This window comes from Lepisosteus oculatus, chromosome 14 (assembly GCF_040954835.1).
Source record: "Lepisosteus oculatus isolate fLepOcu1 chromosome 14, fLepOcu1.hap2, whole genome shotgun sequence".
Lineage (NCBI taxonomy): Eukaryota > Metazoa > Chordata > Actinopteri > Semionotiformes > Lepisosteidae > Lepisosteus > Lepisosteus oculatus.
Window position 1 is genome coordinate 23,859,861 of NC_090709.1, and position 20,619 is coordinate 23,880,479.

A 20,619-nucleotide genomic window follows, 5' to 3' on the forward strand; every position below is an offset into this window, starting at 1 on the left:
CTGTGAAACACTGGCGACTGGCCACTGGCGACAGACCGACGTCTAAGAATAATGCAAGCTTCAAATACCGTAGCATTTATATTAAGGTTCAATATATATGGATATAGTATAATATTTTCTCTATGAGTGGTTCTCTGTTTAAACATCAAGGTCTGGTCTCAGTACAGTGAAAATGCATTGAGAGTTGTTTAATGAATATATATATATATTATCACATTTAAATGTAGTAGTAGTATTCAGGTCCAAGGAAATACTTTTTGAGAATTGTTTGCTTTGGCAATCACTGGTGTATTTTTCCTCTCACGTATGTTTGGAAGGGAACATTCGATCAGCCTTACTGGGCAACTTGACTTTCTGACCAGCTGCTCAAAAGTTGGATTTCAAAAGTTTTAAGGAGAATAAAAATGATTGGTTAGTTGATGGTTGATGACATTGAAACCACAGATCAGAACAGGTGGACTTACAGTAAGTGGAATATGATTAAACGTCAGATTTTCAATTTTGACAGTTTAGAGACTAACAATAGACTAAACAGATTATGAACATCTATTCTACACAGGGGGACGTAGTGGGATCTTTGTAAATTATTCCATGTATTATAAGTACATGTGTACAGAACAAACACTGAGCTCTAATAAGCTGAATTGTCTATTGGTATCATTAACGTTTCATATGTTCTTAAGTAATTTGATTTGTTATAAATAATAATAATTGCTTACACTTATATAGCGCTTTTGTGGACTCTCCACTCAAAGCTCTTTACAGGTTAATGGGGATCCCCTCCACCCCCTTGTGAGCAGGGTGACAGCTGATCCACTGTGAGAGCGGAGGGAGTGTCTCCCTCTACTGCACGGACACCGGAATTCCGGGATTAAGCCGCACTTCCTTAGTGACCGTTGCTATGCACGACTTTCGTTTTTTTTTATTGCAACAGCAAAAATTTATACCGTACAAACAAGAGTACATATAACATATAACACCAATAACACCGTCAGGGGCTACATACTGTAATACAATTGCACTTGACCAAAAAAAAGACTAAACAAGGTAAAAAAAAGATAAGGTCCACACAACTCTCACATTCTTACATTTAGAAATACTGTATTGTAGATAACGCCCTCATGCCTATTTTAAACTTTTCAAACATGTGTCTCAGACCATTTCATTTAATCAATATAAGAAAGTGTAGTATTAATGATTTAAAAGGAACATACTTCAAGGAACTTCTTGAAGGAGACATACTGTATATATCTGTGCATACTCAGGGTTATAGTGCTACTTAATCACGCTGGCATGTATGGAATAAATAGTGGATTATAGTGACCATGCAGCTTGGTGTCGGTCACCAGAGTAATTAAACATAGCAGTAATTGCCTTCGTTCCTAACAAGGCTGTCAAGAAAGGATCGAGGCTGTCAGGGTTGTATAAATCTTGAATATACCTGCTCAATATCTGGAACTGCAGTCGACTTTCATGAGCGTAAGACATCATCCAAACTAGGGACTGTGTAATCATCGTGGTCGTAGCTCCTCTGTCATCCAATGGAAGCACAAGGCACCCGCGTTCAAGTCTTTTGTGAGATCATGTGCATGCATCCAGGATGGATAGTGGTGTACCCTGCTAGTCCAATAAGGGACACACACACACACGGAAGAATATGCAGACTCCACCCCGACAGCACTCTGGGTCTGGAATTGAACCCGGGGCCTCTGCAGTACGAGGCAGCCAAGCAAAACCACTGAGCCACAGAGCTGTCCCCCAGGTACTCCATATATATCAAATAAGGAGTCTCAGAGGCTCCTTAACACAATTCTAGCTCCTTAACCTGAAGCACTGGACAATAATGAGACAGGCCAATTTCTATAAAATAAAATAAAAAGCAAACTCGAACTAAATCTCTTCCTACAAAGTGGATGTCCAAAAGCAAACAGAGTTTTAAAAAATGCATCACCATCTAGGACTACAACACCATGCTTTGACACCCCCAGGGTGGTAGAAACATTCACCACATAATTACACTGTAATCAGACTTCCTGCGGTTTCAATGTGAAATATACATCTTTCAGCTCAAACGTGTTCTTGCTCTGTGGTGTTGTCATTGGAAGCTTATTAATATTCGTGTCCAGCATTCATGTTCCATGCGCCTGAAGTGTGTTGCCATCTTAAACAGCTTAATAATAAAAATTAATAATAATCCCTTACATTTATATAGTGCTTTTCTGGACACTCCACTCAAAGCACTTTACAGGTTAATGGGAATCCCCTCCAGCCCCACCTGGATGATGCTCCAGTCCGCTCAGCACACAGCAGCTCTCAGTGGGAAGGAGAGCAGAGGGATGAAGCCAGTTCAGAGATGGGGATAATTAGGAGGCTGTGACTGGTAAAGACCAGGGGGGGATTAGACCAGGACACTGGGGAAACACCCCTACTCTTTTCGAGAAACACCCTGGGATTGTTGATGACCACAGAGAGTCAGGACCTCGGTTTTACGTCTCATCCGAAGGACGGCACCTGTTTACAGTCTAGTGTCCCCATCACTATACTGGGGCATTAGGACCCACACAGACTGCAGGGTGAGCGCCCCCTGCTGGCCACACTAACACCTCTCCCAGCAGTACCTCAGCTTTCCCAGGAGGTCTCCCATCCAAGTACTGACCAGTTGCGAGTTGCAGGGTGATATGGCTACTGGCTATCCAGCCTGCGTACTTTAAAAATCTTAAAATCTTTTTTAAAAATCTGCGGCCGGCAGAGGAATCCTACTCCTTTGGGCCCCTGAGCAAGGCCCTTAACCCCAACTGCTCCAGGGGTGCTGTACAATGGCTGACCCTGCACTCTGACCCCCAGCTTCTCTCCCTGTCTGTGTGTCTCATGGAGAGCAAGCTGGGGTCTGTGAAAAGACTTTGTGAAGACAGTGGTAAAAATGGCACACAGCACAGCTTCTTCTGGTGCAAGATGACTACAGCCCCTGCTGCCATCACACACAGAAGTGCCAGAATCACCCTGACATGCAGTCTGGAATCCAGGTGGTTAGAGTTCAGACATGCGGCATAATCTGTTATAGAGACAAGAAAAGTTTCAGACGTTACCTGCTGCATAACAAAAATAATGTGACTCTGTTATCACCCTAGTGTGTGATACAGTATAATACACACTGATCTGCTCCAGACTCACCTGTGTGTGATACAGTATAATACACACTGATCTGCTCCAGACTCACCCCAGTGTGTGATACAGTATAATACACACTGATCTGCTCCAGACTCACCCGTGTGTGATATAGTATAATACACACTGATCTGCTCCTGTATCACCCCTGTATGTGATACAGTATAATACACACTGATCTGCTCCAGACTCACCCCAGTGTGTGATACAGTATAATACACACTGATCTGCTCCACTCTCACCCCCGTGTGTGATATAGTATAACACACACTGATCTGCTCCAGACACTTACCCCAGCTCAGCGTGACGCTGTGGTTGGAGCTGTGATGAGTGACAGTACAGCTGTATTCCTCGATCTTACTCTCTCAGATCCCCAGTGACCAGACAGGACAGGGAACAGCTCTGTGTGTCTCCCAGATGCTCGGAAGAGACAAACACCTGAGGAGAGACTGAGAGGGAGACCGGAAGCAATGTTAACACACTGAGAATTAGTGTGGACACTGTGCAAGGTGAGGCGACATCGCTGCACAGACAAAATATTGTGTGGCTCCTTTCTGCAAACCTTTACAACCAAAACATGTCAGTATTAGACACAATTATACAAATCAAACACATTTTCTCTTTGTCTGTTCCTCAGGCTAAGAAAGGAGATCACAGTAGAACTGGAGCACTGCAGACACGTCCTATTCACACAGGATCACACAAGCTTCACATTCACACAGACACAGACACACACTCACACACGAGCCAATTTCCCATAAGCCAATTTACCCACCAGCAAGTGGGAGGAAACCCACACAAACATGAGGTGAACATGCAAACTCCACACAGACAGCACCCCAGAAACTGCACTGTGCCACCCACTCCTCTGCACATGGGGGAACTTCTTGTGTAGAGCTTCTAGGTGCATTTGTCTCATATTGTATCTGATATCTCTCTGTCTCACCTTTGTGTGGTTTTTGTGTTTCTTTCTGTACTGCAGGAATCTCTTCAGTGTTTCCATACAGTCAGTCTCCAGGAAGAATCTGGTATACTGGTTTTTAATCTTGTTCTGGTTCCAGTCCCTTTGAGTGCCCTCTGCCTCCAGGGAACTTGCTCTCCAGGTCATGTTGTCCACCTCAAAGGACAGGAAGTCTTGTCCATTGAAGCTGTAGTGATCAAACAGAGCCACACTCCCATCATCCTCCAGTCTACAGCCTTGCCACCTCTGGAGCGCATCTGGAGAGAGAGACCGAGGACACTGACACAGACAGAGAGACCAGGGACAGTGACACACACAGAGAGACCAAGGACAGTGACACACACACACAGAGACTGGGGACAGTGACACACATAGAGAGACCTGGGACACTGACACACACAAAGAGACCGGGGACAGTGACATCCATTTTCTAACAGCTGTATCCAGTCCAGGGTCACAGGGGGGAGCTGGAGTCTATCCCAGCAAGCAACAGGCACAAGGCAGGGTTCACCCTGGACAGGACAGCAGTCCATCACAGGACACGCACACACACACCCTAGACAGGGCACCAGTCCATCACAGGACACACACACTCACACACCCTGGACAGGACACCAGTCCATCACAGGACACACACACACACACACACACACACATACCCTGGACAGGGCACCAGTCCATCACAGGACACACACACACACACACACACACACCCTGGACAGGACACCAGTCCATCACAGGACACACACACTCACACACCCTGGACAGGACACCAGTCCATCACAGGACACACACACACACACACACACATACACACACACACATACACCCTGGACAGGGCACCAGTCCATCACAGGACACACACACACCCTGGACGGAGCACCAGTCCATCACAGGACACACACATATACACACACACCAAGAAGTCAATTAACCCCCTAGCCTGTCTCTGGACTGGGAGGAAACTGGAGCACCAGGAGGAAACCCCCACAAACACAGTTCAGAACTCCACACAGACAGCACCCCAGGTTCTGAACTGATCCCAGGGCAGGAATAACAACCACTGAGCCTCCCCCAGACATCTATACCTTTTATTTGTACGGAAAGTATTATATATAGAGACATGTAAATATCACTTCTCGAACCTGTTGTTTCCAGCTTCCTGTAAAGTCGTGTGGAAAGTTATTTATTTCTGATACGAAGTAGGAGTGAAACTCCGAAGTAATGAAGACAGAAGTCGGTTCAACGACAAAAGGAGTCAGGCGCCTCTGAAGTCCACCTACGCGTCAGAAACTGGTGCGCGTTTATGCCCTGGGCCGTTGTCATTGTTTTATTCGGTTATGCAGTTTAAAATATTTTTAAGTTAAAGAGAGCTCTCTACTTCCGTCTCTGAACAGGTTTACGATGATGATACACGCGTTTCCTTGTTCTCTGACTGGCCATGCGGCGGCCATGTGACGAGGAAACGGGAGAGAGCAGGACGAAAATGAAAGAGAGAGAGAGACGGTGGAAATGTGACAGTTAAAATAAACTGCCAGAAGAGAATAACCGTCTCCGTCCCGTCCCTCTCCCTGCAGGCGGAGTGTTTAGTCACCGCCGACCTCTCGTACCCTACAGCAGTTAGTGAACAGGGCACTAGGTACTACTGAGCTTCCGTCCGGACTAAGCCCGGAAGAATATGCAGACTCCACCCCGACAGCACTCTGGGTCTGGAATTAAACCCGGGGCCTCTGCAGTACGAGGCAGCCAAGCAAAACCACTGAGCCACAGAGCTGTCCCCCAGGTACTCCATATATATCAAATAAGGAGTCTCAGAGGCTCCTTAACACAATTCTAGCTCCTTAACCTGAAGCACTGGACAATAATGAGACAGGCCAATTTCTATAAAATAAAATAAAAAGCAAACTCGAACTAAATCTCTTCCTACAAAGTGGATGTCCAAAAGCAAACAGAGTTTTAAAAAATGCATCACCATCTAGGACTACAACACCATGCTTTGACACCCCCAGGGTGGTAGAAACATTCACCACATAATTACACTGTAATCAGACTTCCTGCGGTTTCAATGTGAAATATACATCTTTCAGCTCAAACGTGTTCTTGCTCTGTGGTGTTGTCATTGGAAGCTTATTAATATTCGTGTCCAGCATTCATGTTCCATGCGCCTGAAGTGTGTTGCCATCTTAAACAGCTTAATAATAAAAATTAATAATAATCCCTTACATTTATATAGTGCTTTTCTGGACACTCCACTCAAAGCACTTTACAGGTTAATGGGAATCCCCTCCAGCCCCACCTGGATGATGCTCCAGTCCGCTCAGCACACAGCAGCTCTCAGTGGGAAGGAGAGCAGAGGGATGAAGCCAGTTCAGAGATGGGGATAATTAGGAGGCTGTGACTGGTAAAGACCAGGGGGGGATTAGACCAGGACACTGGGGAAACACCCCTACTCTTTTCGAGAAACACCCTGGGATTGTTGATGACCACAGAGAGTCAGGACCTCGGTTTTACGTCTCATCCGAAGGACGGCACCTGTTTACAGTCTAGTGTCCCCATCACTATACTGGGGCATTAGGACCCACACAGACTGCAGGGTGAGCGCCCCCTGCTGGCCACACTAACACCTCTCCCAGCAGTACCTCAGCTTTCCCAGGAGGTCTCCCATCCAAGTACTGACCAGTTGCGAGTTGCAGGGTGATATGGCTACTGGCTATCCAGCCTGCGTACTTTAAAAATCTTAAAATCTTTTTTAAAAATCTGCGGCCGGCAGAGGAATCCTACTCCTTTGGGCCCCTGAGCAAGGCCCTTAACCCCAACTGCTCCAGGGGTGCTGTACAATGGCTGACCCTGCACTCTGACCCCCAGCTTCTCTCCCTGTCTGTGTGTCTCATGGAGAGCAAGCTGGGGTCTGTGAAAAGACTTTGTGAAGACAGTGGTAAAAATGGCACACAGCACAGCTTCTTCTGGTGCAAGATGACTACAGCCCCTGCTGCCATCACACACAGAAGTGCCAGAATCACCCTGACATGCAGTCTGGAATCCAGGTGGTTAGAGTTCAGACATGCGGCATAATCTGTTATAGAGACAAGAAAAGTTTCAGACGTTACCTGCTGCATAACAAAAATAATGTGACTCTGTTATCACCCTAGTGTGTGATACAGTATAATACACACTGATCTGCTCCAGACTCACCTGTGTGTGATACAGTATAATACACACTGATCTGCTCCAGACTCACCCCAGTGTGTGATACAGTATAATACACACTGATCTGCTCCAGACTCACCCGTGTGTGATATAGTATAATACACACTGATCTGCTCCTGTATCACCCCTGTATGTGATACAGTATAATACACACTGATCTGCTCCAGACTCACCCCAGTGTGTGATACAGTATAATACACACTGATCTGCTCCACTCTCACCCCCGTGTGTGATATAGTATAACACACACTGATCTGCTCCAGACACTTACCCCAGCTCAGCGTGACGCTGTGGTTGGAGCTGTGATGAGTGACAGTACAGCTGTATTCCTCGATCTTACTCTCTCAGATCCCCAGTGACCAGACAGGACAGGGAACAGCTCTGTGTGTCTCCCAGATGCTCGGAAGAGACAAACACCTGAGGAGAGACTGAGAGGGAGACCGGAAGCAATGTTAACACACTGAGAATTAGTGTGGACACTGTGCAAGGTGAGGCGACATCGCTGCACAGACAAAATATTGTGTGGCTCCTTTCTGCAAACCTTTACAACCAAAACATGTCAGTATTAGACAATTATACAAATCAAACACATTTTCTCTTTGTCTGTTCCTCAGGCTAAGAAAGGAGATCACAGTAGAACTGGAGCACTGCAGACACGTCCTATTCACACAGGATCACACAAGCTTCACATTCACACAGACACAGACACACACTCACACACGAGCCAATTTCCCATAAGCCAATTTACCCACCAGCAAGTGGGAGGAAACCCACACAAACATGAGGTGAACATGCAAACTCCACACAGACAGCACCCCAGAAACTGCACTGTGCCACCCACTCCTCTGCACATGGGGGAACTTCTTGTGTAGAGCTTCTAGGTGCATTTGTCTCATATTGTATCTGATATCTCTCTGTCTCACCTTTGTGTGGTTTTTGTGTTTCTTTCTGTACTGCAGGAATCTCTTCAGTGTTTCCATACAGTCAGTCTCCAGGAAGAATCTGGTATACTGGTTTTTAATCTTGTTCTGGTTCCAGTCCCTTTGAGTGCCCTCTGCCTCCAGGGAACTTGCTCTCCAGGTCATGTTGTCCACCTCAAAGGACAGGAAGTCTTGTCCATTGAAGCTGTAGTGATCAAACAGAGCCACACTCCCATCATCCTCCAGTCTACAGCCTTGCCACCTCTGGAGCGCATCTGGAGAGAGAGACCGAGGACACTGACACAGACAGAGAGACCAGGGACAGTGACACACACAGAGAGACCAAGGACAGTGACACACACACACAGAGACTGGGGACAGTGACACACATAGAGAGACCTGGGACACTGACACACACAAAGAGACCGGGGACAGTGACATCCATTTTCTAACAGCTGTATCCAGTCCAGGGTCACAGGGGGGAGCTGGAGTCTATCCCAGCAAGCAACAGGCACAAGGCAGGGTTCACCCTGGACAGGACAGCAGTCCATCACAGGACACGCACACACACACCCTAGACAGGGCACCAGTCCATCACAGGACACACACACTCACACACCCTGGACAGGACACCAGTCCATCACAGGACACACACACACACACACACACACACATACCCTGGACAGGGCACCAGTCCATCACAGGACACACACACACACACACACACACACACACACCTGGACAGGACACCAGTCCATCACAGGACACACACACTCACACACCCTGGACAGGACACCAGTCCATCACAGGACACACACACACACACACACATACACACACACACATACACCCTGGACAGGGCACCAGTCCATCACAGGACACACACACACCCTGGACGGAGCACCAGTCCATCACAGGACACACACATACACACACACCAAGAAGTCAATTAACCCCCTAGCCTGTCTCTGGACTGGGAGGAAACTGGAGCACCAGGAGGAAACCCCCACAAACACAGTTCAGAACTCCACACAGACAGCACCCCAGGTTCTGAACTGATCCCAGGGCAGGAATAACAACCACTGAGCCTCCCCCAGACATCTATACCTTTTATTTGTACGGAAAGTATTATATATAGAGACATGTAAATATCACTTCTCGAACCTGTTGTTTCCAGCTTCCTGTAAAGTCGTGTGGAAAGTTATTTATTTCTGATACGAAGTAGGAGTGAAACTCCGAAGTAATGAAGACAGAAGTCGGTTCAACGACAAAAGGAGTCAGGCGCCTCTGAAGTCCGCCTACGCGTCAGAAACTGGTGCGCGTTTATGCCCTGGGCCGTTGTCATTGTTTTATTCGGTTATGCAGTTTAAAATATTTTTAAGTTAAAGAGAGCTCTCTACTTCCGTCTCTGAACAGGTTTACGATGATGATACACGCGTTTCCTTGTTCTCTGACTGGCCATGCGGCGGCCATGTGACGAGGAAACGGGAGAGAGCAGGACGAAAATGAAAGAGAGAGAGAGACGGTGGAAATGTGACAGTTAAAATAAACTGCCAGAAGAGAATAACCGTCTCCGTCCCGTCCCTCTCCCTGCAGGCGGAGTGTTTAGTCACCGCCGACCTCTCGTACCCTACAGCAGTTAGTGAACAGGGCACTAGGTACTACTGAGCTTCCGTCCGGACTAAACCCGGAGAGGACGGCGGTTCACTCACCCGTGGGGCAGCCCGGACCCGGATTCCCGTCTCGGGTTTGACAGCCCGTCTCCTGCGGAGCCGGAGCGGACTGGCGACGCGTACACCGGTCAGGCAGCAGTTTAATCGGAGGTTGTAATCGTGGGGGGGGGGAATTTAACCTTACGAGAGTTTCTTCTGTTACATTTTTTTTTCTGTTAGGGAAATTCATATTACAGGATAATGTAAATTTACTATGTAAGGCGTTTAAAGGTCGAGGAGAGGTTGGGAAAGCCCCTGAAACCCAGCGCTGGAAACGTTGTCCGTCTCCACTAGGTATAGAATGCGCTCTTTACACGTCATTCACAGGCGTCACGTTACTCGGGCAACGGAGGTACGCTTATCCTCGGTGGGCAAGTTGATGTAATTCAGTAAAGCTGGAAAAGATACTCAGACACGTTAATTTATCACCTGCATATATTAACAAAGTTATTTTAGATGGACTTGCAGAACTATACTGTAGCTGCGTCGGCATGCGTAGGCTGCAAAGGAACAAGTAAAAGGTTATTCCATGCCTTCTTCAGTTGTTAGAAAGACAGGGCAGTATGCAAAGATAATTTTCTTTTTATCTTTGCTTACTGCAGTTTATCTTTGATGACAACATCAAAGACATTAAGGAATTCTTACAGCTAACAGCTCCACATCAACTTCCTTTTATAACTAACCTCATCAGATCTCTCAACTCCCAACTCTTCCAGTTTCTCACTTCAGAGAACGATAAAAAACTCAATCATCCTCTACAGAGAAAAACCATCAACACCCCTACCACCTCCACCAATCCTAACCTTGTTGTTACTGTACCCTCTGACCTTTCCCTTTCACCCCTTTGCATCCTCAGCTAACATATTTTAATATTACAACACAATTACAATAGTTTGTACAGTATTTACAGTTTAAAATTAAGGTAAATATGTCAAAATATCAAAATCCAACTGCACAGTGCTAACAAAACAATGCTTGTCAAGTTCTCAAACAAATCTGCATTGTATTTTTAAAATATTTCAGCAGAGGATGTGACGGGAGTATAAATGACGATTCGACGATCATTTTTCTTGGGTGAATATGGTTTTCTGGGGAGTTGCGATGTTGGGCATTATTGGACATTTTTGACACGTGTTGAACAATCGCATTTCCTACAAATATTAAAATGGCTGTGATTTAGCTGAGAAATCCAATCGACCTATGCGAAAACAATGTTTACATCGCAAAAGAAACCCGACCCTGGGTGGACTTGAACCACCAACCTTTTGGATAACAGCCGAACACGCTAACCGATTGTGCCACAGAGACTGACTGGTGGAGTATTTTCTCGAATCAAAAAAAAAATATCTTACCGTTCTTTTTGCCAGCCGGTAATATTTCTTCTGCACTGATAACCAAAAACTGAATTTCATGTTTCGCAAGCTGTGTGAATTTAATCAAAAACAAGTTTTCCAGAAAGGAAATGAACACATGCATTTAACGAAGTCAAGCCCTTTGTGATTGCCCAAAATGGTACGTTCTGTACTACAAGATAGGAAGAAATACACAGCTGGGATTTGAGCATAGGTTCTTTTGTTTAATTGAGAAGCGCTTTAACCAACTAAGCTACAGTGACAGGATGACTGTCACCTTTTACAGCTACTTGGACACACTGCTCTGAGACATCTGCGTTCAGAAAGTGTTGAACCTGCTCTCAGAGCAAATTGCCTCTTTTACATACAGTAGCAGCCCCGACACTAAGAAACGAAGAGAAATGGCTTTTATTGGGCATTTTTCATGTCCAATGCGTTTGACATTTCCCAAGGGCGACAGAGTTCTTTTGCAACACTATTTCTTCTTCTTTTTTCTTTCTGTACGCTTTGATAAAAAACGAGAAATCATGCAAGGGAAAAATGTCTTTTTTTCATAGAGAAAACGTGTACCAGGAAATGTTGTGTTGAGAAGAAGTGATTTAACATGATACGTGACCTAATTTATCGGAGCGAATGCTCACCCAGCAAGGTCTGGAGAAGTTGGAGAGTCTGGTAGATGTGATAATTATACGGTGTTGTGGAAGAAAACAGTCTTTCTTTGAATTCTCAATCAATTGGAATTTCAGTGCGGAACATAAAGCCTTTGTCTGATTTAAAGAGATTATATTTTAAAAAATATAATGATCATAAAAAATCAGAAAACACACGTTTCTCACTTTGAAATTTTAGACGGGGCGGTATATTACTAGTAGCAACGCTGAGCACACGGAGGTCCAGGGAGCTGAACCAGGTCGACCCGGTGATGTAGTCTAGGGCGTCATCTATCCTCGGCAGGGGGTAGGAATCTTTCCGGGTGACCTCGTTCAGCTTGCGGTAGTTGACGCAGAACCTCCACGAGCCGTCTTTTTTTTTTACCAGTACAGCTGGCGCCGACCACGGGCTGGGGAATTCAGGTTATGTGAAATACCAGCAGTTTAATAAATAACGCATCTGATGTTGGATCATAAGATTGTAGGTTCGACATCTACCTGGCTCATGTAAATTTTATTCAAGCTCCTCAGTAATAGATGTCTATTATGTAATGAACCGCACCTGAAAGCAAACATTGGGTCTGTTTCCTTTGTTTTCCAGCATGAAATAGCAAATCGTTACAAAAAGTACCTGCTAATGTCCAATAGCGTTTTTTTTTCAAATTACATTTTCAGGCTTCAGACACTTTTTAATAAAACAAAAGTATCCAGAAACTCCCTAACTTTCAGGTTTGCTTGAACCTGTATTAAAAGAAATTATTTGAAACTTCCGGGATTCCATTCTCTGATGTAGCTGTCTCCAAAGACGGATGTGATGTTTCGCAGATGTGAACTGTGCCTTCTCTCTTGTGTTCAAGGGTATTCGCTGTGGGAGATCCTAACTGTATGTCCAGTAGGGCTCTATTTTGTTTAGATTATCTATGTGGTGTACAGATAGAACTCAACTACATGGTGTGAATTCCGTGTTCAGGACGAGCAGAACCTGAAAAACTAAAAGCAGACCTCGACATAATTTGAACACACAGCCTTCTGATGTGGAGTCAGAAATGCTACCTTTGTGCCACAAGGTCACAGCTCTCAGCTGTTTTGAATTCCCCAAAGGAGACAAATCAGCTTCACAAAAAATTCTCCTGTGAAGAGCGCCGCTCTTCCGAAGAGAGTCTCTTCATCTCAGACCATATTTTATTCTTCCTGCACAGCTCTTGTGCAGGTGTTGTTCTTGATAACAGATCCAGGAACACTGACTGTTTTTCTATTTTTTTTAATTAAGTACCCCATGGTGCAACGGTAGCATGTCTGACTCTAAATCCCGAAGTTAATTTTCAAAGTATATCGGAGTCAACTGATACTGATCAGGTTCTGCTGCTGCTGAACCCGCAGTCTTCACCTTAAAGTTTAATTCCCCAAGCCTTATATGTCCATCCCTTCTCGTCAAAACTCATATTTTCACAGGGTACCCTTCAGAAATCGCAGTATAGAATGAAAAACTCCAGTAGATCTCGGCCGCTGTTGGTGATTTTCCTTTAAAAATAAATGAATCTCTGGAAATTTTACGGAGTGTATTACTTTCACTGAGACCGAGGAGTGTTAAGATGTACATGAGTCTTTGTGGCTCGGTTGTTAACCAAAAGGGTGGTTTTATGTTTCACACTAAATTGAGATCTTGAAACCAAAATAGTTAGAAATATGGAACACAACCGTTGTTCCCCAAGAAGGAAAGCTGTTTTGTACTGACGTCACTCCTTTTTATGTAACCCAGATTGTGAAGACAACTCTGCCCTATCAAAGGAAAATGTTACACAAAAGTTGGAAAGCACACTCTGAACCCATCTGTATATTTGATTCCCGTGATCCGTTCAAAGCTGCTTAGTACTTTGCAAGCAAATCAAATCATTTCAGGGAAGAAACTCAGTTTAATGAACTACTTTTGTATTTTCACTCATTGATTTTGATCTTTGTATTCTCTTCGCATTCTCAGCAATAATATTTCAAAATTACAGTTCGGATTTATTGGAAAACTTCACAAGCATTATGAGATTAGGACTGTACAATTGTTTTTTAATATCTTGGTATATTTACCTTCATTTTAATATAGATATAACCATAAATGTTGTTAAGCATATTGTACTTTTGTCGTACTTTTTAAAACATTTTAGCTGAGGACACACGGCGACTATTATACCTTGTGATACATGCAAGACATCTGTAAACGAAGATGTAATTACAATAAAATTACAATTCACAGAAAAACACAATTTGTATAATATTATTCCTCTATATCAATGATCAATTGAAGGATTTGAAGAAACTATCAAAGAAACAGCAGCAATAGCAGATGATTTTGGTTTTGAACCCATCTTTACACCTCAATAATCCATTTGTCCTCGAAAAAAGAAAAGACAGGGATATTTTGAGTCTCATAATTATCCTCTTCTTGATCCAAAAAAAGCGTTTATTGCTTCTGTACTTTTTTGGATTTTCTTACGAAGATCTCACGAAGTATTGCCAGGATCTATATTTAGTGTTCGGTAGCGATAACACTGCTGATATTGATTGAGTAAAAATCTGTGATGTATTGACAGCTTTATCTGAAGCGAGAAATCCTCGAACACCGCTTATGAAGTGTTGGGATTCATACCAAGAAATACCTTTTGTTTTCCCAGCTCGCGGCCTGGACGAATGGCTGGTGCCGGGCAGAGATGGAAGGAGTGGCCTGCCAGGTGCTCCTGGACGTCCCGGAGGAGGACAGAGGCGAATACACGGCGCTGGCGGCGGCTCTCCAGCTGCGTTTCGGTGTGGAGGAGGCGCCGGACTTGATGCGGGAGAGGCTGGCCCTGCGGCGGCGCCGACCAGGAGAGCGACTGGGCCCGGTTGCCGCTGATGTCGCGTTCCTCGCCCGCCGAGGATACCCAACTTTTCCCCGGGAGGCGCAGGGGGAGATGGCTCTCCAGGCCTTTCTCAAGGCCCTCTCACCCGAGGAGCTGCGGCACCAAGTGCATCGCTGGAGCAGGCCTTGGCTGAGGCCGTGTTCAGGGTGGCTGGAAGCGCCAGCAGACACTGCTGGCTGACCGAGGCGGCGACGGAGGAGTCCAGCGAGGGGGAAGAGGAGCCAGACCTTGCAGCGACCCCTGCGGAACAGCCCCACACGCTGCTTTGCGACCGCTGCAGGAAGAGGGAACTCTGAGCCAGGTTCTGCCGGGCACCCGAACCTCGCACTCCTCGATCGGCGTCGGGAAACGGGCACGGGGCGACTCAGCGTGTGGAAGGCCGCCACTCGAACACCTCACCCCCCGCTCCGGAGAGCGCTATTAAGACCGGCGCCCCTCACGTCACCGTGGGGCGAGTCGGCTGTAGCCGGGGCCTGTACCTCCACTGCTGAATCGAGGACCAACCCTGCCTGGCCCTACTCGACGCCGGTTCATCGGTAACCTTACTCCGGCCGGGCGTCCTCCCCGACACCGAGGGCACCAACCCCCCAGGATGGGAGGCCTCCGGCCTGCGGCTAAGGACCGTGACGGGACAGCTCGCCGCAGTCCGGGGGAAACGGGTGCTTGCCTTCCGTCTAGGTGCAGCGACGGTGTGCCACCCCTGCTACCTTGCACCCATCCAGGAGGACTGCATTCTGGGGCTGGACGTACTGCAGCGAGTGGGGACCAGTTTGGACTTGAGCCGGCAGGAGTTGGTGTGGCAGGGGGAGCGACTTCACCTGGTGGAGGGCAGGCCCGGCGAAGGCCGAGGGACGCGGGCTTGCCGGAGCTGGGAGAAAAAGAGGCAGTGGCGGCGGCGGCGGCGGCAGTCGCCGGGGCAGACTAGGCCTGTGAGCCGGGGAGCGAGCGTGCTGGATCCTGCTCCCGAGTCAGCCGGGGGGCCAGACAAGGCGGCGGCGGCGGGAGCCGAGCGTTGCATGGAAGCGAGGCGCGCCATTGAGGATCTCTAGCAGCGGAGCTGCGAGGGCCTCGATCAGGACCAGCGGCAGCGGCTCCAGGCGCTACTCGCCCAGAACGAGGATCTCTTTGCGGCGATAGATGAGGACTGCACCCGCACTGCCCTGGTCCAACACGAGATCAACACCGGCGACGCTCGGCCCATCCGCATCCCACCGGGACGCATGGTTCACGCCAAGCGGACCGCCGCCGAGGAAAAGATCCGGGAGATGGCCGCAGCGGGGGTGATTGAGCCCTCCGCGAGCCCGTGGTCGGCGCCAGCTGTACTGGTAAAAAAAAAAGACGGCTCGTGGAGGTTCTGCGTCAACTACCGCAAGCTGAACGAGGTCACCCGGAAAGATTCCTACCCCCTGCCGAGGATAGATGACGCCCTAGACTACATCACCGGGTCGACCTGGTTCAGCTCCCTGGACCTCCGCTGCGGCTACTGGCAGGTACCGCTTGCTCCCGATGCTCGCCCGAAGACAGCCTTTTCTATCGGCCAGGGCCTCTGGCAGTTTACTGTCATTCCTTTTGGCCTGTGCAATGCCCCGGCGACGTTCGAGAGGCTGATGGAGAGGGTGCTGGCATCTGTCCCGCGGAACCAGTGTGTGCTGTATCTGGACGATCTGCTGGTTCATGCCCGGGGCTTCGACCAGGCCTTGACGAACCTCCAGGCGGTGCTGGACTGCATCCGCCGTGCTGGCCTGAGGCTCAACCCCTCACCGACAAGGGCCGCCGTTTCGACTGGGACTCGGGCTGTGAGACTGCCTTCAGCCGGTTGCGTGAAGCTCTGGTGGGGGCCCCCGTGCTGGCCTACCCCGACCCGCGGTTGCCGTATGTTCTCGATACCGACGCGAGTGACTCGGGGGTGGGCGCGGTGTTGGCGCAGGAGGGGCCGGATGGGGAGCGCGTAGTGGCCTACTATAGTCGGGCTTTGACTAGGGCTGAACGGAACTACTGCGTGACCCGTCGCGAGCTGCTGGCGGTGATGGCGGTGGTCCACCACTTCAGGCCGTACCTGTTCGGGACCCGGTTCCGGCTGAGGACCGACCATGCGTCCCTCACCTGGCTGCTCCACTAAAAGGAGCCGGAGGGGCAGATGGCGCGATGGATAGAGATCCTGCAGGAGTACGACTTCACTGTCGTGCACCGTGCGGGGTCTCGCCATCTCAATGCCGACGCTCTCTCGCGGCGCCCCTGCGAGGCCGCGGACTGCCATCACTGCGCCCGGCGGGAGCAGCGTGAGGTGGCTGTCCGCACCGTGGCGGGGGTGGGCACCGCGGCCACGGCCCGGGAGGGGCCGCTGGGGGTGGGCCTGCCAGACCTGGCGCAGCGTCAGGCAGCTGATCCTGACGTGGGGCCGGTGCTCCGCTGGAGGGCAGCTGGAGTGCGGCCTACGCGAGAGGAGCTCGCCCCGCACCCAAAGTCCGTCAAGGCCCTCTGCGCCCTGTGGGAGGCCTTGGAGGTAAAGGATGGGGTGCTGCACCGGGGGTGGCGGGTACCCTCCAGTGGTGAGGTACGGTGGCAGCTGGTGGTGCCTCGGTCGCTCCGCGGGGTGGTGCACGGCCAGCCGGGCATGGGGCACTTCGGCGGTAAGAAAACCCTGCAGCGTCTCCGAGGCCATTTTTATTGGGGTCTTTGCCACTGGGACGTGCAGAGGTACTGCCAAACGTGTGCGGTGTGCGTGGCGCAGAAGGGTCCCCCCGAGCACTCTCGGGCCCCCCTCCAACAACACCAGGTGGGGGCTCCTATGGAGCGGGTGGGGGTGGACGTTTTGGGCCCGTTTCCGCGCACCGAGGCTGGGAACCGCTACGTCTTGGTGGCCATGGATTATTTTACGAAGTGGCCGGAGGCCTACGCCCTCCCGGACCAGAGTGCCCCCACGGTGGCCGATGCACTGCTGGAGGGGATATTTGCCAGGCTGGGGGTGCCGGAGGAGTTACACAGTGACCAGGGGCGTAACTTCGAGGTCTTCGCCAGAGTGTGCCAGCGCCTGGGGATCACTAAGACGCGGACCACACCGCTGCATCCCCAGAGCGACGGGTTGGTGGAGCGGTTTAATCGGACGCTCGCCACCCAGCTGGCCACCCTGGTGTCCCGGCACCAACGGGACTGGGACTGCCACCTCCCCCTTGCGCTCTGGGCGTACAGGACCGCGGTCCAGGAATCCACCGGGTGCACCCCGGCCTCGCTCATGCTGGGCCGGGAAATGCGAACCCTGGTGGACCTGGTCTTCGGCCCGCCGCCCGGAGACGGGTCGGCACCGCCGGCTGGACCGGACTACGAGTGGGACCTGCAGCAGCGGATGCAGCAGGTGCACAGCTTTGCACGGACCCACCTGACACAGGCGGGGGTCCGGCAGAAGCGGCACTACGACCTGCGCTGCAGGGGGCCTGCCTTCCAGCCGGGGGACTCGGTTTGGGTGTACAACCCGCGCCGCTGCAAAGGCCTCAGCCCTAAGCTGGCGCCGTCGTGGGAGGGTCCCGCTGAGGTACTCGGGGTGGTGGGTGAAGTCTGCTACCGTGTCCGGTTGCGAACACGGGGGAGAGTGGTGGTCCTGCACCGAGACCGCCTGGCCCCATACCGGGCCCGGGAGGAGGAGCCGTGTGGGGAGGCTCTACAGGAGCAGCCGGGGCTGGAGCCGGACGATAGTGGGGCGTCCGTGGGTCGCCAGCCGTCACTGCGGCGCAGGGTTCCACAGCAGTTAGCCCAGTACGAGTACAGCCTGAGGGGGGTGTTCGACGTCGGCGAGACGCCAGACGCCAGACGCCAGACGCCAGACGCTTCAGGTGGGGGCAGTGTAATGCCCTCGCCTGGTGGTGAGGAGAAAGTGCCCCTAGGCGCTCGTAGTACCGCTGGGCATGCTGGGAGTGGTAGCCGGGGAGAGTCTGAGGGTCAGCACGATGACCAGCGGCTGACCCTACCTGTGTAAATAATGTCCTAGTAGTTCTAGTGCCCTGTGTAGTCTTGTAAAAGTATAGTGTGTTGTTAGGTAATTACCACCCTAACTATGTGTACTTGTTCCCTCAGTCTCCTCATGTGTGTGTATATCCTGTGTTTGGTTTTGTGTTAATGCTTGTTTGTTAATCGCGTCTTCACTCGTCCTTTGTTCTGAAAAGAACCTGCAAATGCTACAGTATTTATTTTATAAACACCAGTATTGACACTTTGATCAGTATATTTATTATTAGTAGCCAGTCTTATAAATTTACAATTTAGATTAAGTCTGGTAACAGTTATACAGTTAATTTAAATCATCAGACCACTAATGGAACTGAGAGCTGGGTGGAAATAAAACCAGGATACACATTTTAACCTCCAGGATCAGGAGTCTGATCCTCCTGGCTTCTTTACTCTGAAGATTTGTGTAAAACTCTTAAAAGCGCTTATTTCAGGGACTCGTGCTTGTCCTCTACTGCTCCACATGGGTACGCTTTGTAACGCAATAATCTGCGATGTAAACTTTTTTTTCTGTTTAATGAATTTTATTCCTAGGTTTGTCGCTCTCCTTCTCCAACTGTGATGATTCGCTTCTCTTCACAGTCCGGTGTGTTTTTTTTGGGGGGGGAGATTTTATATCTGTAAGAAAAGCCCCCCGGGCTCCGGACAGGAGTCTCCTCCAGCTCTGCTTTGTCAGAAAGAGCGCTGTGACGTCACAGACACCAGCCAGAGTGCTGGGATCAGAGAGCGAGACCGCGGGAGATGCGCGGAGGGAACGGAGGAGAATTATTGATCACTTATGTATCGACAACCAATTTATTCAGCTGAAGGACCATAGAATAATCGATTAACTTCACTGATTGGTGAGTACTGATTCTTTTCTTGACCCTGTTTAAATATCTAGAAAACAGTCAATAAAGACTGTATCGATCAATTACCATAGTGCGTTTAGTGTTAATAATGTTCAATCCAAAATTAAACAATGATTATTCATATTATTATTTAGGTAACTCTATCCTAGAGCTAGAAAATTATATTCCAAGTTGATAAATGTATGTAAGTAACAGTTTAAATACATTTTTCCAGTGTTTATAAATCATAAGTATGGTAACCACGGCAACAGCCGGCACGTCACTGTATGTGTCTAGGTGTCTCGCATTCGTCACAGAGAGTGTATGTGACGTCACGGGCAGCAACTAATACTACTACTAGTGTATTCATTTTAACATTAGTGAGAGTACAACTGGTAGTTTTAATGGTAGTGTTCATAACAAAGTGTGAGTATTAATAACAAAGCGCTTGTTTGTTAATCGCGTCTCCACTCGTCCTTTGTTCTGAAAAGAACCTGTAAATGCTACAATATTCTTTACTCAGCAGCTTATTAAAAACAGTTCCTGTGATGTTCAAACCGATTTTTTACACAGAACACTGACACAGCTTTGCGTTCTGAATCTCTTTTTCTCGTGCGTTTATTTAATGTGGCACAATGCACTGGGATAAGGGTATTCTGTTCACAAACCAATAGCATTTAAACCACAGCCCAGGTTCGATCTGTCTCCCAGAATCACCAGGGCGCACACACACACACACAACCGTGCCGTTGAAGTGCTCTGCTTCATTTCTAAGGGCAACTCAACATTCACTCCTACCCCGAGTGCAGAAAAGACAGCGTCCGCAGCAACAACAGCTCAGGTCTCTGCACAGGAGCTAAGCTGCCCCCATCTCCTCTGCTCTGCGGTTCCTGCGGAGTGGATTCCTGCCTGGAGCCGTGTTTGCAGGCGGCGGC

General features: G+C 48.9%; 1 long non-coding RNA gene across 2 annotated transcripts; it reads right to left on the reverse strand.

Annotated features, from left to right (window-relative positions):
* Positions 1–263: 263 nt before the first annotated feature.
* On the reverse strand, positions 264–8,811 carry LOC138243101 (uncharacterized). 2 transcript variants are annotated; one of them, XR_011191954.1, is made up of 5 exons: positions 8,257–8,811; positions 7,605–7,761; positions 4,112–4,383; positions 3,458–3,614; positions 264–3,052 (listed from the first exon to the last, which is right to left on the reverse strand). It is a non-coding gene; the product is annotated as an uncharacterized lncRNA (long non-coding RNA). The 2 variants fall into 2 exon arrangements; XR_011191955.1 differs by lacking the exons at positions 264–3,052; positions 3,458–3,614; positions 4,112–4,383 and adding an exon at positions 5,800–7,199.
* Between the last annotated feature and the right edge of the window lie 11,808 nt (positions 8,812–20,619).